The sequence below is a fragment of the Rhinopithecus roxellana genome, chromosome 5, assembly GCF_007565055.1.
Source record: "Rhinopithecus roxellana isolate Shanxi Qingling chromosome 5, ASM756505v1, whole genome shotgun sequence".
Taxonomy (NCBI): domain Eukaryota; kingdom Metazoa; phylum Chordata; class Mammalia; order Primates; family Cercopithecidae; genus Rhinopithecus; species Rhinopithecus roxellana.
Window position 1 is genome coordinate 911,340 of NC_044553.1, and position 13,731 is coordinate 925,070.

The 13,731-nt window shown below is 42.0% G+C and overlaps 2 pseudogenes across 1 annotated transcript; both read right to left on the minus strand.

Moving 5' to 3' along the window:
* Positions 1 to 2,850: 2,850 nt before the first annotated feature.
* On the minus strand, positions 2,851 to 3,332 carry LOC115897487 (annotated as a pseudogene).
* A 7,010-nt stretch (positions 3,333 to 10,342) lies between these two features.
* LOC104682690 lies at positions 10,343 to 11,870 on the minus strand (annotated as a pseudogene). The gene is made up of 3 exons (XR_004057267.1): positions 11,739 to 11,870; positions 11,332 to 11,655; positions 10,343 to 10,497 (listed from the first exon to the last, which is right to left on the minus strand). The product of XR_004057267.1 is annotated as an immunoglobulin heavy variable 4-59-like (transcript).
* Positions 11,871 to 13,731: the final 1,861 nt, after the last annotated feature.

A 13,731-nucleotide genomic window follows, 5' to 3' on the forward strand; every position in this document is an offset into this window, starting at 1 on the left:
CTCATTCTCTAATGTGGACACTGTTCAGGTATGTTCATAGTAGCAAACAATTTTGACAAATATGTCCAGTAAGAACGCAATATACGCATTTCCAAAGAAAATGGACATCTGTCTGTAATCAGTGCATTTAGAGCTGCAAACCACTGTTCCTGACAATGAGGCAAAGTTAAGTTACAACAAAAAAAATGCAGATCTACACCTTGTCAGGGCTGGGGTTTATAATTGCCATCATCTTTTCCACAAGACAGTTCAACATTGGATATATGTGCTTGTGTCAGGAAGCAGTCAATGTGGAAATGTGTGCAGTTATCTGAGTGAAGAGTTCACAAGGAGACATGTTTGTTTGTCTGAGACAAGAGTCCACATGAGGAAATGTCTGTTTTCTGAGGAAAGAGTAAATGGAAGGACATACGTGGTGGTCTGAGGAAGGAGTCCACGTGGGGACATGTGTGTTTGTCTGAGGGAAGAATCCACATGAGTAAAGGTATGTTTATCTGACAGAAGAGCCCACATGTTGACAGGTGTGTGTACAAATCTGAGAGTAAGTGCCCATTCAGGAACAGTGCATGCCTGAACTGAGCTGAAGTTTGGGAAAATCTTTCTCAACCAATGAAAGAAAATAATCCTGTGGGTTATTTTCTTGCCGGGAAGAAAAAACCTGGGTCAAGCAGATAATTGATTTTTTAAATAAAATGTCTTTAATGAATGGAAACATGGTATATGCAAATGTGGAAAATTACTTCAATATCTGTTGCATGCATCTCATGACATCCCTACACTCACCAAAAAAGTTATTAGATAATTTTATACAAGGTGTATTTGATCCTGGGGTTAATGAACTTTTTAAATTGTATTTATTTAGATTTATATTTTCCATCACAAAATTGTGTGCTTAGACAAATTGTGTCATGTCTCAACCATTGCATATCAGTAAGGATAGTTTTAGTGTCGTTAAACAGTGCCCTTCAAACTTATTTTATACCCACTCTCTAAATTCCTGGAATATCCTCTATACGTTTCCTTGACTACAGTTTTGGCTCTTAGAATTTCAAATAAATCAGATTATACCGTGTCATTGAAATAACTTCCCTGAAGAACATGGGAAATGAAGTTGCTGACCTAAAGAACGTTGAAAATGAGGAAATTCTATGAGTTTAAAGTGAAAAGAAATTACACATAAACACTCTATTCTAGTAGATAAACATGTTTCCTATAAGAGTACAGCTTTACATTACTGATGCTGCTGTGCATGTGTCCTGAAATTGTGCAGCTAAGTAATCAAATGGCATATGGTGGGATGGGGTTCCTCACTTTGCAGTGGGTGGGTATGGACAGTCAATAAAGGAGGACTAGAAAGGTCCATGTGGTAGCATAGTTGGGTGAGAGGCCAGTGTGTTCTCATTTTTAATGCAATAAAGTTACAGAAGATTAGATGCATAAAAGTTTCGATGTGTCCACAAATATGGGTTCATATAAACATGCTCATTTACTAGGTCAGTTGGTTGAAAGGTCCTAGGAGTACTTATACCACATTAACAACACACATACCCAGTATTACAATTTTTTATTTTAATACTATTCTTTAATATCAGAAACAAGCAGTCTTTAGAAAAATGACCGATTCTATGTGCGAAAAAGGTAATATAGAAAACGTGCTTAGAATGTATTGTAATGCCAGGACACAGGGAAGTGTTCAAAAACAAAAGCTTGAGGTGTGCTGTAAGGATGCAGGATCCAAAATAAATTAGCTCCCAGCACCTAATAAAGCTGTCATGATTTGAACAATAAAATGAATACTGTAGCATGGATCTTCTTCAGAGAATGAAATAGACATCCATACACCAATACGGATATTAATAGATGACTAAATAGAGAAATAATGGGAAGAAGAACACATCTCCTTACAGAAGCATTCCAAATATCTCAGGTGGAGAGTCCTCCGATCAAGTAGGTGAAGCTTAAACACTCATGAGTTGATTGTGTCCTGAGATTAGAGACATGGAAAAAAATAATCACTATTAGTGTATTTTATAATGAGATTTCAGATATAATGCCAAAGCCATTATCTATGGATGAATAAATTTTTTATGTTTTTTTATCTAAATGTGTGCAAACACACACACACACACACACACACACACATTTTTCTGCAATGATCACTGATAAGGGAGTAATAGATAGCCACAGACTTTGAGAAAATAATTCCAAGTCACATATTTGTTAAATGAATTCTTTTAATTTGTTAAATCACTTTTATAGCCAGTATGCAAGTAAACTTACAACTCATCAAAAGAAATGCAATTAAAAATTAACCAACTATCAGGAGAGGCATCTTACCAACAATATATTTATTAGGAACATGTGCATTTAAATAAAAATTAGATACCATTACTTGCCTATTAGCATGGTTAAAATACCCAATTCTCATAATGATAAATGGCAATACGAATGTGGGAAATCAAGGACTATCATGAATTGATGGTGAGAATTCAAAATGCTACATGCACAAAATGAGATTTTTTGGCATTTTTAAATAGAGATAAAAGTAAACTTAAAATGTGAACTTGTGTTTGTATCGTAGAATATTTACAACACTGATTCAGAAATTCATGTTTACAAAGATTTGTTCAAAGGAAGTTCTTTATCAGATTTGTTAATTTGATTCATTCTCGAATCCCTGAAATTCTCTTACAGAATAAATGCTGTGTGAACAATCTCTCAAATAATTAAAATTTTTTAACTACACATTTATATTTTTCCTTTTCTTTAATGACTTAACGCCATTTTCTAAGAAAGTCTTCAATCTAATAATCTTTGTCATCTCCTCCATGCCAGCACAGCTGCCTCCTCCCTGGGGTTTCTGACATTCTCAGGATATGGGTTCTCACATTGTGTGTCTTGCACAGTAAATCACGGCCGTGTCCTCAGATCTCAGGCTGCTCAGCTCCATGTAGGCTGTGCTCATGGACACGTCCCTGTTGATGGTGACTCAGCCCTGGAACTTCTGCGCATAGTTTGTGTTACCATTTCCAAGGTAGACCCATCCCATCCACTCAAGTCCTTGTCCAGGGGCCTATCGCACCCATTGCATAAAGTAGCTGGTGAAGGTGTATCCAGAAGCTTTGCAGGAGACCTTCACTGAGGCCCCAGGCTTCTTCACCTCAGTCCCAGACTGCACCAGCTGGACCTGGGAATGGGCACCTGTGGAGAGGACGCAGGAGCTGATGAAAGCCCCCTTACCTGGTCTCAATCCAGTCCTCATCACCGGGACTTGGCAGCCTCTTACCTGCCGCTGCTGCCACCAGAAAGAGGATCCTCCAAATCCAGTCCATGATGAGGAGCTGCGATGCCTGGGGCTTCTCTAGCTGCGCTGCCTGGGGCTTCTCTAGCTTGGAATTCATTTAACAAATATGTGACTTGGATGTGGTTTCTGGGTGATGCTCTCAGGGCTGAGACATATCCATATTTACCTCAGTGGATCTCAGGTTATTTGTATATTCATGAGTCAGAGCATTTCATAGCTCAAGACCCTGATTCAGGATAAGAAAGGAAAGGTAAATGACACATCAGCCTTACAAGAGTGGGATGCTGATGCTCCAAGCCCTAATCCTCCTTGAGGAAATGCAGGCTGTGCTCCATTTACAAACTTTTGATGTCCAGACATCCTTTCACTGAAGACCAAGCTCCCAGAGGACATGCTCCTCACTGTGAACCCATATTTGATTAGCGTAGAGACCTACCTGGATGATTTCTGGAACCATCACTCTCCATGACACTGAGAAGGTGCCTTGACCTCATCCTAGTCCCATCAGGCATCAGTACAGCTCACTGGTGACTCTGAGAAAGTGACTGCTGATGTCCCATGTGAGTGTCCAGCAGGTCCCTCTGAGATCATCTGGGCGCTCCTGAGACAGTGTCTCCAGCACCTGCCTGGCTTCCTGATCCTCCATGATCTTCAATAGAAACACTCTTGATTTACAGATTTGCCCTGTGATGCACAGTGAGATCTGATTTTCTCTTCTCACGGACGATAGGAATCAGAAGATGTAAGAGAAGTTTGGGGTTCCTGATGAACTCACCGCTCCCAAAATAATTGTAAAGGAATTTGTGTTTTGGATAAGTTTGGGTTTTATTTCCTACTCCATTTAATAGAATTTCATGAACTGTTTACATCCTTTCAGTTCATATCCATAGATCCTCATCTTTCCATATTGATTTCTGACTCACTAGGTCTGTACACCTGCCACACTGTCAGATCCATCACTACCCTGTCACTCACACAATGTAGGCAAAATTACTTAACACTAAAGTCTGAATTTTTTATTCGTAGGAATATAGTGCCTCCCAGAATACTGTGTCCTTTCAATTAGTAAAACAATTCCTATCCATTATATCCTCACTATTAAGATATTTACAGTCCTAGAAACCTACTTTGAAAAATAGTTCTTGTTGCCTTATGTTATATGAATGCTTCTGATGTAACAGGACATTTAAAGGCATATCCACTACTTCTTGAACACTTAGGGTTTTGTTGTTGTTGTTGTTGTTGACAAAGGAAGACACAGGCACTGAGAGGAAACCTCGTCCCCAGCCTCCTGTGCACCTGCTCCGGGGCTGGAACCTGAGCTGGGTGGCTCCTGAGTGTCCCCTCCAGCCCAGCCCTTGCCTTGTGAGGAAGCTCCCATGGGGCTCACAAAGCGTTTTCCCTCAGCTTCCCTAACCTAACATGAAATGGCTTTGTCCTGGCTTAGAATAATCCTTCAGTGACACCATACGCTGCTGACCCCATCTCTTGAAACAATTGATTAGCCTTACTAAACCTAATGAACTCTACAGGGAGACCCAAAGCAAGCATTCTATGACCCAGGAGGGAGCTCCTTCTCTAAGCTCCAGATGCACCGAATCAGTGGAAAATGAATCCAAAACCTTACAGGAGATTTGGGTGTGCCTTGTTCCCTGCAGCTGAATGTTGCATCTGAGATTTCCAGCAGGTGTAGATATTTTCAGGTGAGAGCACACTTCATATCCAATATTCCAATAACACATGTTTTCCCTTCTTCCTAGTGCCTCACCTGCAGAAAGTGCCTCCTACACTGACACTAGGCCCAGTATCTGACTTTCTTCTCCTAGAGATCTAAAGCAAACAGGATACAAGTGGAGACTTGGGAAGTGCATGCCGGTTGTTAATTTCTTTGTCTCAGCTAAGAACCTTGAAAAGCCTTCATGATAAAAGAAGCTGAGGTGAATGAGGGAGTTTCCAAGACCTTGTTTTTAAAAATCTTGAAGTCAGAGGCTTCATATTGCTCTACCGTCCTTGTCTAACTCTCTGTCTTTTTTTCCTAAGTTTCTGTATGTTCTCCTCTGAGTCTGTGCATTGCCACTCTCTCATCTTTAATCCAGAGCCATCATCCTGGTTAGAATGAATTGTGCAGTGCAGGTCAGCACTGTCTGTTCTTACAGTGGAAACCTAGAGAGGCGATCACCTTCCTCTTCTGGGCTGTGACCTTGACCAGGCGTCTCCAGGGGAAAAGCTGAATTTTCTTCTTTACTCCTTTTTGTGGTTTCATTTTCCCTGGACTATTTGCTTACATCTTACCCTATTGGCTAACATTACTCATTCGTATAATAATGGAGGAATCGGGGAGGGATCTGGAATGGGCAGATTTGTCTTCCTCTCACATAGCATAAGCATCTGGAAAAGTTCTTCCCTGTAGGATCTTTTGGAGAAGCCTCCTGGTGTGTGTTTCAGTAATTAAACTTCCCCAATTCTGACCCATAGGAGATGTATTTGGATTGTATTTTTTAGATTCTGGAGATTTCTGGAGGAAAATTCCAGAAGGCTGAGGATTGTGTGGCCCTCTGGAACTGTCATTTCACCCTAGTCCACATCTGTCTTGCAGGCCTCTATAGTGCTTACCATGCACGTGCCTTCAACAGCCTGTGGCTTCTGCAGCTTCGGTTCCAGTTAAGCACGTGTCAACTGCCATTCTGGACATGACCAACTGTCCAGTTTTTGGAGTGGTCATTAAAAAAATGGAACTTCATTCATCTGATGGATTCTAAAAGGTATTGAAGATCACATTGTGCAGATGCCTCTTGACATAAGAATGAGGTGATGACTGTTGTAATCTTTACATTTTGGAGCAAAGCCCAAAAGTACAACCAAAGGTCCTCTTCATGTGTTACTGGAGGCAGAATTCTAATCTGATTACATAGATGGAGCACCCGGTCTCACATAAATGAACAGGCAGGAAAACAGAGAAAGGACATAGCACAATGCTTATTAAAAAGTCTCAGCAATTTTAATTTTCTTCTGAGGAAGCTGAAATTGTGCAAGTAAAACAGTGTGACTGGTCATGTCGCAGGTGATGTGTTCTGTTCTGAAAAGTGTCTCCAATCCTGGGCTGGATCCAGTAGGTGCACTCAGGCCCCCAAACCTGAAATAGTGACTCTTATTCCTTAAACACAAGACATTCCAGTAAGAAAGCTGTTCTCAGGTGAGCTGCAGAGCAGGGAGGAGGAGACAGAGGTGTCCTTGGCTTCCCAGAATTGCTGAAGCTTGAAGACCAAGGCCACCTCTGAGAGGCAGAGATCCACCTATGAGTACATCACATCAGCTCTGTCTTCAGGAATCTTTGACTGTATGGGAGGATAAGAAACATGATTTATTCCTTTCTGCTAATGCAGTGTGCATCAGAGAAAAAAATTGAAAATTTTATAAATATTTTTCCGTATTGGGGAAAGAACATGTAGAAATCATGGCAATACAAGTGCTCACTTTAGAGCCTGCAGAAGGAGCAAGTGCACAATTGAGAGAAGGAAGCGCCCTGCCCCAGGAAGCAGGTGCCCTAACATCATCCCCTGAGAACTGTCCTGTAGATGCCACGTGTCAGTGGAACCTGGGCTCGCGTCTGGGATCTTGTGCGTAGTGTGGAGAGCAGAGCACAGCTCCATTCCTCCTCACTGTGTAACCTAGGATGTGGCCTCTTCCTCTGAGCTTCATTCTAACTAGGTGTTAATATAAAATAGCAGCAGTAACTTTATCTGTAACCTTTCAGTTAGGACCCAGTGTTGTTCAGCATTGTTATCACTATTGTTGTCCAAACCCTTAAATATTATAAAAACACCTGTGTGACTCCTCATCTCAGACTTCAGGTGACCACATTGCAGAGAAGACAACTGCTTTGTTTCTGTCATGAACATCGTATTAGAACGGGAAAGTATGTGCACCTTGCTATAGAATTTATCTTAATTATGTTAGAATGGATGAAATTAGAATTAGTAATTGACACTTAGAAATTTAGCTGATGGGATATCTAAGCAAACTCTCGATGGTGTGTCTTCGTTTCTCCTTGCTTATTATAGATCATGTGAGAAGAGACAGGCAAATTAACGAGGAAATGATTGACCAATGGGGAATCAGGTATTTTATAAATAAAGGAGTTTTTCACATCTTCTGGAAACCACATCAAATTAAATAAATTAAGAACTATAAGACATTTTTTCTGCATTCTAGATACATGACGAATACAGACTTAGATTTAAATGCAAAAAGAGATAACACAGAAAATGGAAATTCTGCAGCAGAGCGTTTTGCCAAATAGGCAGCTTGAAATTAGTTTGTGATTTTAGCTAAATATTCAAAGAATAAACCGCAGATCCAAGTAAGAAATTATAAAATTTCAAGGTTTAATAACTGGTTGAGAGAAGCTTGAACTAACATTATTTTGATGAATCACACCTCAAAAATAAAACTGTGTCCAGTGGTCCAACTTTTTTCAAGGGGCTGCCTGAGTAAATAATTTCTACTTCCCCTACCTGTGAGTCCTGGCACAGTCTATCATCCTCTAAAACCTGGGGCCACTAAGAGCAGTCAGAAGTCTAAATACTATGAAGGTTTCAGAGACCCAAAATTACTGTCTCTGGGCTGATTGGTGAGGGTGATCTCTATGAGCCTCATCTTGAAAGAGTGTATGGTGGCATTTGTTGTAACGAACAGGTAGCAACAAAGACAGTCAAGAAAAACGAAGAAGCAGGGGAACATGGTCCAAACAGAAGAAGAACATAAAGGTCCAGAAACCAACGTCAATGAAAAGGAGGCATACGGATTACCTGGCAGAACATTTAAAGTAAATGTTAGAAGCACATTCAATGAGCTAGTGGCATCATGCAAGAACAGCTGTGAGGATTTTAATAGAGATAAAACATTTAGAAGATGACTAAACAAAAATATTGATGCTGAAGAATACAACAAGTCAGCCAAAAATGTTAATAGAAGATTTTAGACCAGACTAGATCAAGTAATAGAAGAAACAGTAAACTCAAAGAAAGATCATTTGAAATAGTTGAGACAGAGAAGAAAAACTTAAAGGAAAGAAATAAAAAAGAGTTAAAGACTTACGCGTCAGGAAGCGCAGTGAAAATGAAATTATGCATTGAGGAGTTATGCAAAGGTAAGACAAAAAGGGGTAGTGAAGGAAGAGGGTGTGTGTGTGTGTGTGTGTGTGTTAGAGAGAGAGAGAGACAGACAGAGAGAGAGAGCAAGAGAGAGGTGGAAAGAATATTCAAAGAAGTAATAGCATGGAAATTTTCTAAATCTGGAAAAGCCAATACTCATCTACAGTCAAGAAGTTCTGTAAGTTTTAAATAAGGTAAACCAAATGAGAAAAATCAGAGATATTTGAAACCACATTGTTAAAAGGAAATGTTTTTGAAAACAGAAGGAAAAAGAGCAGATTTAGCAGATTTCTCAGCAGCAGGTTTTCAGTTTAGAATGGAGAGGAATTATATTCCATGATGTATGGTTAAGTGATAGAGATTACTTCTGAGAAATGTGTTTCTAGTCAATGTCATCATTGTGCAAGCATCATAGGGTGAACTTACACAAACCTACAGGGAATACCCTACCATGCACAGGCTATGTGGAATATCACAGTGTTTCCAGACAACTAACCTGCGCAGTGTGTTACTGCACTGAACACTGTAGGGAACGTAAACACCGTGGTAAGTATCTCTCTATCTAAACACATGTAAATATGGAACATCTTCAGTGAAAATACGGTATTACAATGTTATGTGGCCACAAACGTATATGTGGTCTATTGTTGACTGAAACATTCTTAGGTGGTCCATGACTGTATTCAAATGGCTGGGGAATAAAGAATGAAAAACAAACAAAAGTCTGCCAAATAAGAAACTTTATCATGTAAATCATTTTATAAAATAAAGGACAGATAAGACCTTTCTGAGAGAAGCAAAAACTAAAGGAATTCTTCACGACTGCACCTGCCTTAAATAACAGAGTCTCAACGAGGTCTGCAGAATAATGACATAGCTGAATCAGCTCCATTCTGGCCTCTGCCATGTGACAGTTTTGTGTGAATTTTCTTTCTGCTCTCGCAGGACTTTTTTTCTCTCTCAACTTCTAACTCCATTCTCCTTTTAATTGTCAGTTCATTGAAAAGATTCATATTTAGCTAAGAACACTGAAAACTTTGGAAAAAAATTTAATTACCTGTCTTCACAGATGCCCATCTGTTTTTTTCTTGTTTTCCTATGGGTATGGCCCTTGTTTCTACTTCAGTCCAGTCATTATTTCCATATGCATGAGGCGTCCAACCATCAAACACCCAGGAACATCTTGGAGGAAGGGACCCTACCATCTGCCTCATCAGTCTTCAGGTGTACAGCGGCCATTCCTTCAGCTGTTGCATGTGCTTTAGGGCTTTCCATTCAAAAGTGTATTTCACTACCCCCCAAATAAAGTTCCTAGACCTTAAAAAGTGATGTTGTATTGGGGGCATTGACAGCCAAATTTCATTGTAAGTCTCTTCTGCCCTTCGTAATTGAGGAAGACTGGGAAGAAGGGAACAAAACTCAGACCTCATGTAGCTCCTCATTTAGCAATAAATTCAGTGCAAATTTAGAAAGTTGAAGACATAGAGTGATGTTGTGTGGTTTTCTGTGGCATGTTAAGGAGACAGTAGAAGATGGTCAGTGGTCTGTCTCCATCCAGCTGGTACCCATTGTCCATTACTTAGGTCATCAGAAAAGATAAAAGACAACTTTTGTGACAAAGCCCCAAGGGCTTCTTGAAAACACTTTGCCCAGAAATTGGCCAACAGGGACATGACAAGATTTTATATCAGAGCTACTCTTTTTTGCCTACTTTATGTAGAAATCTGAGAGATGTGCCCAGCCTCCGGGGGCTGATTCTCCCTCCAGGGGACAGCGCTAACAGAGTTATGAGTTATGTGGTATTAGTCGGTCTGGGTCTTCATAAGAAGACAACACGGAGTGAGTGGCTTAAACAACAAATATTGATTTTCTTACAATTCTGAAGTCTGAATGTTGAAGATCAAGGTGCTGGCAGGGTTGGTTCTTGGTGCGGCTTCTTCCTGGCATGCACTGGGGCACCTTCTAATACACTGCGTCTCCACATGGCCTCTTCTCTGCGTGCACGTGAAAAGTGAGAGGTCTCTGGTGTCTCTTCCTCTTCTTATAAAGACAGCACGTCTATTGCATTAGGTTCTCACACTTCTGACCACATTTAACCTTAATTGTATCATTAAAATTCCTATATAGATCCATTCAATTTAAGGTTTCAGCATATGAATTTCTTTTTTTTTTTTTTTTTTTTGAGGCGGAGTCTCGCTCTGTCGCCCAGGCTGGAGTGCAGTGGCGCGATCTCGGCTCACTGCAAGCTCCGTCTCCCGGGTTCACGCCATTCTCCTACCTCAGCCTCCCGAGTAGCTGGGACTACAGGCGCCCGCCACCGCGCCCGGCTAATTTTTTGTATTTTTAGTAGAGACGGGGTTTCACCATGGTCTCGATCTCCTGACCTTGTGATCCGCCCGCCTCGGCCTCCCAAAGTGCTGGGATTACAGGCGTGAGCCACCGCGCCCGGCCTCAGCATATGAATTTCAAAGAGGGCACAATTCGATTGATGACACAAACCAAGAGGTGGTGAGAAGCATTAGAATATATATATTTTTAATCACTAAGGAATAATGGGCCATGCAGGAACTTGTAGGAAAGTTCCTAGTAATTGGTGAATGTTCAATTGTAAGAGGAAAATGTGTCTTCCTCCTTTCTTTTCTGGCAGAAGAATGTGAGGAAGTAGAACCACAGATATCAGTCCTGGGGACAGCTGAGGTGCTGGTGAGGAGGGAGAGCACTGAGCAGATGAGGAAGCCCCGCCCTCCCTGCACCTGCTCCTGACCCGGCCTCCTGCTCTGTGGGCCCCGCGCGCCCCCTGCTGGTCCTGAGCGGCACCTGCGCCCGCCCCCTCCGCCTCCCTGCAGGGAGGTTTGTGTCTGGGCTCACACTCACCTCCCCTCACTGTGTCTCTCGCACAGTAATACACGGCCGTGTCCGCGGCGGTCACAGAGCTCAGCTTCAGGGAGAACTGGTTCTTGGACGTGTCTGTTGAAATGGTGACTCGACTCTTGAGGGAGGGGTTGTACTAGGTGCTCCCACCACTACCATAGATATACCCAATCCACTCCAGTCCCTTCCCTGGGGGCTGGCGGATCCAGCTCCAGTAGTAACCATCGCTGATAGAGCCACCAGAGACAGCGCAGGTGAGGGACAGGGTCTCCGAAGGCTTCACCACTGCTGGGCCCGACTCCTGCAGCTGCACCTGGGACAGGACCCCTGTGAACAGAGAGACCCACAGTGAGCCCTGGGATCAGAGATAGCCTCCCATATCGTCATATCTGCATCCCCGAGACACTCACATCTGGGAGCTGCCACCAGGAGGAGGAAGAACCACAGGTGCTTCATGTTCTTGCACAGGAGGTCCATGACTCTCAGAGATCATTTCCCATGTGAGCTGGTCCCTGCATTTAAGGAAATGTGTGGTGGTTTCCTGTGGGTGCCTAAGTGAGGATTTGCATGTGGGTGGTGCCTTTGTATGGAGAGGTGAAAAGGGATGAGGGAGGCCCCAGGCTTTGGGGCTCACCCTGAGAGGAGGATGCTGGCTGTGCCCTCTGAGAACTCAGGTCTTTTCCTGGAGCCTCCCCTCACCAAGCGCAGAGTCCTTTTCTTCCAGGTAGGGAAATGTCCTGAAGGAGCTGGTCTGGGAGATGAGTGTGATCATGGATCTAGGACAGATTTTGGAATAGGTTCAATGCTGTTCTACCCGTGAAGATTTATATGAAACCAACCAAACATCCAGGTTATCTAAATTGCCAAATCTCCATTCAAAAACATTAGGGCAGCAGCTAAATATATTCGTCACAGTGAACTTATACAAACCTACATCCATGCAATGTATATTGTAATTCAGAATATCCATCATGTTAGAGGGAATATGTCTGTCCTAGAGAGTGAGTCATTAAAAAAAAAAATCTGAGACCTTCCCTTTTGTGAACGTTTGAAATTTGGGATTCTGTCTGCAATCTCAGGAGAAGGTAGTGGGACGTATCTCCAAACGTGTCAATGTGTGACACTGAGAATGTGGCCTGACCTTTATACAGGTCTGTGTGAATAGATGTAGATTGGGGATCACAGTGACAATTTCAGTCAAAAACTATAATAGGTCAGCACAGGAGCATAGTCTCATCATCAAGATTAGTGCAATTGCCTTTCCTGGGAACAAGAGAGGACATCTGTGAGCCCTCTCGTCTGAGAGCACAAGGAACTCTGGTTCCTCCCTGACAGGTCACACTTCTGAAACATGGCTGGACAATGACACTCAAGCCCAGAGTCCTCACCCACATATTTATCATTTCAGGTACACTTGTGTCTGAAAGACTTTCTCCTTCATTGAATTGCATGAACATACCCTAGAGTTTGCGGAATTGCATCTTGGGCATTTGACATTAGTTTGGTGAATTATATAATAAATAATCTATCTCCATGGATGTGGTTAACAGGAGAGTCATCAGAAGTTGGGTGTGTTTCAACATCAGGACAAACCTGGGCTGTCTTGTTAGGACCTGAACAAGTGAGCTGACCTGTGGGACACAGAGGGAAAGAGACAGAGCCAACATCCAGAGCCAGGTGAGCTCCTTACCTACCAGGTGGTCTCTGGACATTTTGTTTAAACACATCCAGAAAGACCTTCCTCACCTTCAGGAGAATTATGGACATTGAGGGAAATTGAGATAACTTTTTATTTACGGAGAATAATTCATAGGCTTGTAGACATCTATGTGAGTGTGTACAGGGTTGCTAGGATACGCTCATACACAGAACAGAAGAAATAATTCTACTTCGTGGAAAGAAAACCAAAGAGCTTCTGAATCGGTAGGTATTCTTTGCCACAAATGTGTCAGGTCACTAGATCATGTTATGATGCTGGAGGTAACACTTCCCAACCTTGTCCTGGAGACAAAATGCAAAAGAATAAAGATTCAAGTGAGATTCCTTTGAAAAATACAAGTAATGAACAGACCAAAACAAATGAACCATTATGTAAAGAGTGCTAATGAAATCAAACAAAAAATTCCATGTGGAGGTGATGGGGAAGTTCCATCTGACAGCTCATTTTCACCTTTATGGTTACCGAGTGCCCCCTGCAGCCCAGCTCCCACCCTGAAGGGAGGTTTCTGTCTGAGCTCTGTGAGTGAGCTGGAGTCATTGTGAGCCATTCAGAAAAGTAGTTGATCCTACTTCTTCAAACGGGAATTTAAACCATCAACTCTTCACCTTACCCAGTCTATTTTTGTAACTGTGCATGACCCTTGGGAATCAGTCACCATTTCTTTCATAATGGGAGTTGACTGT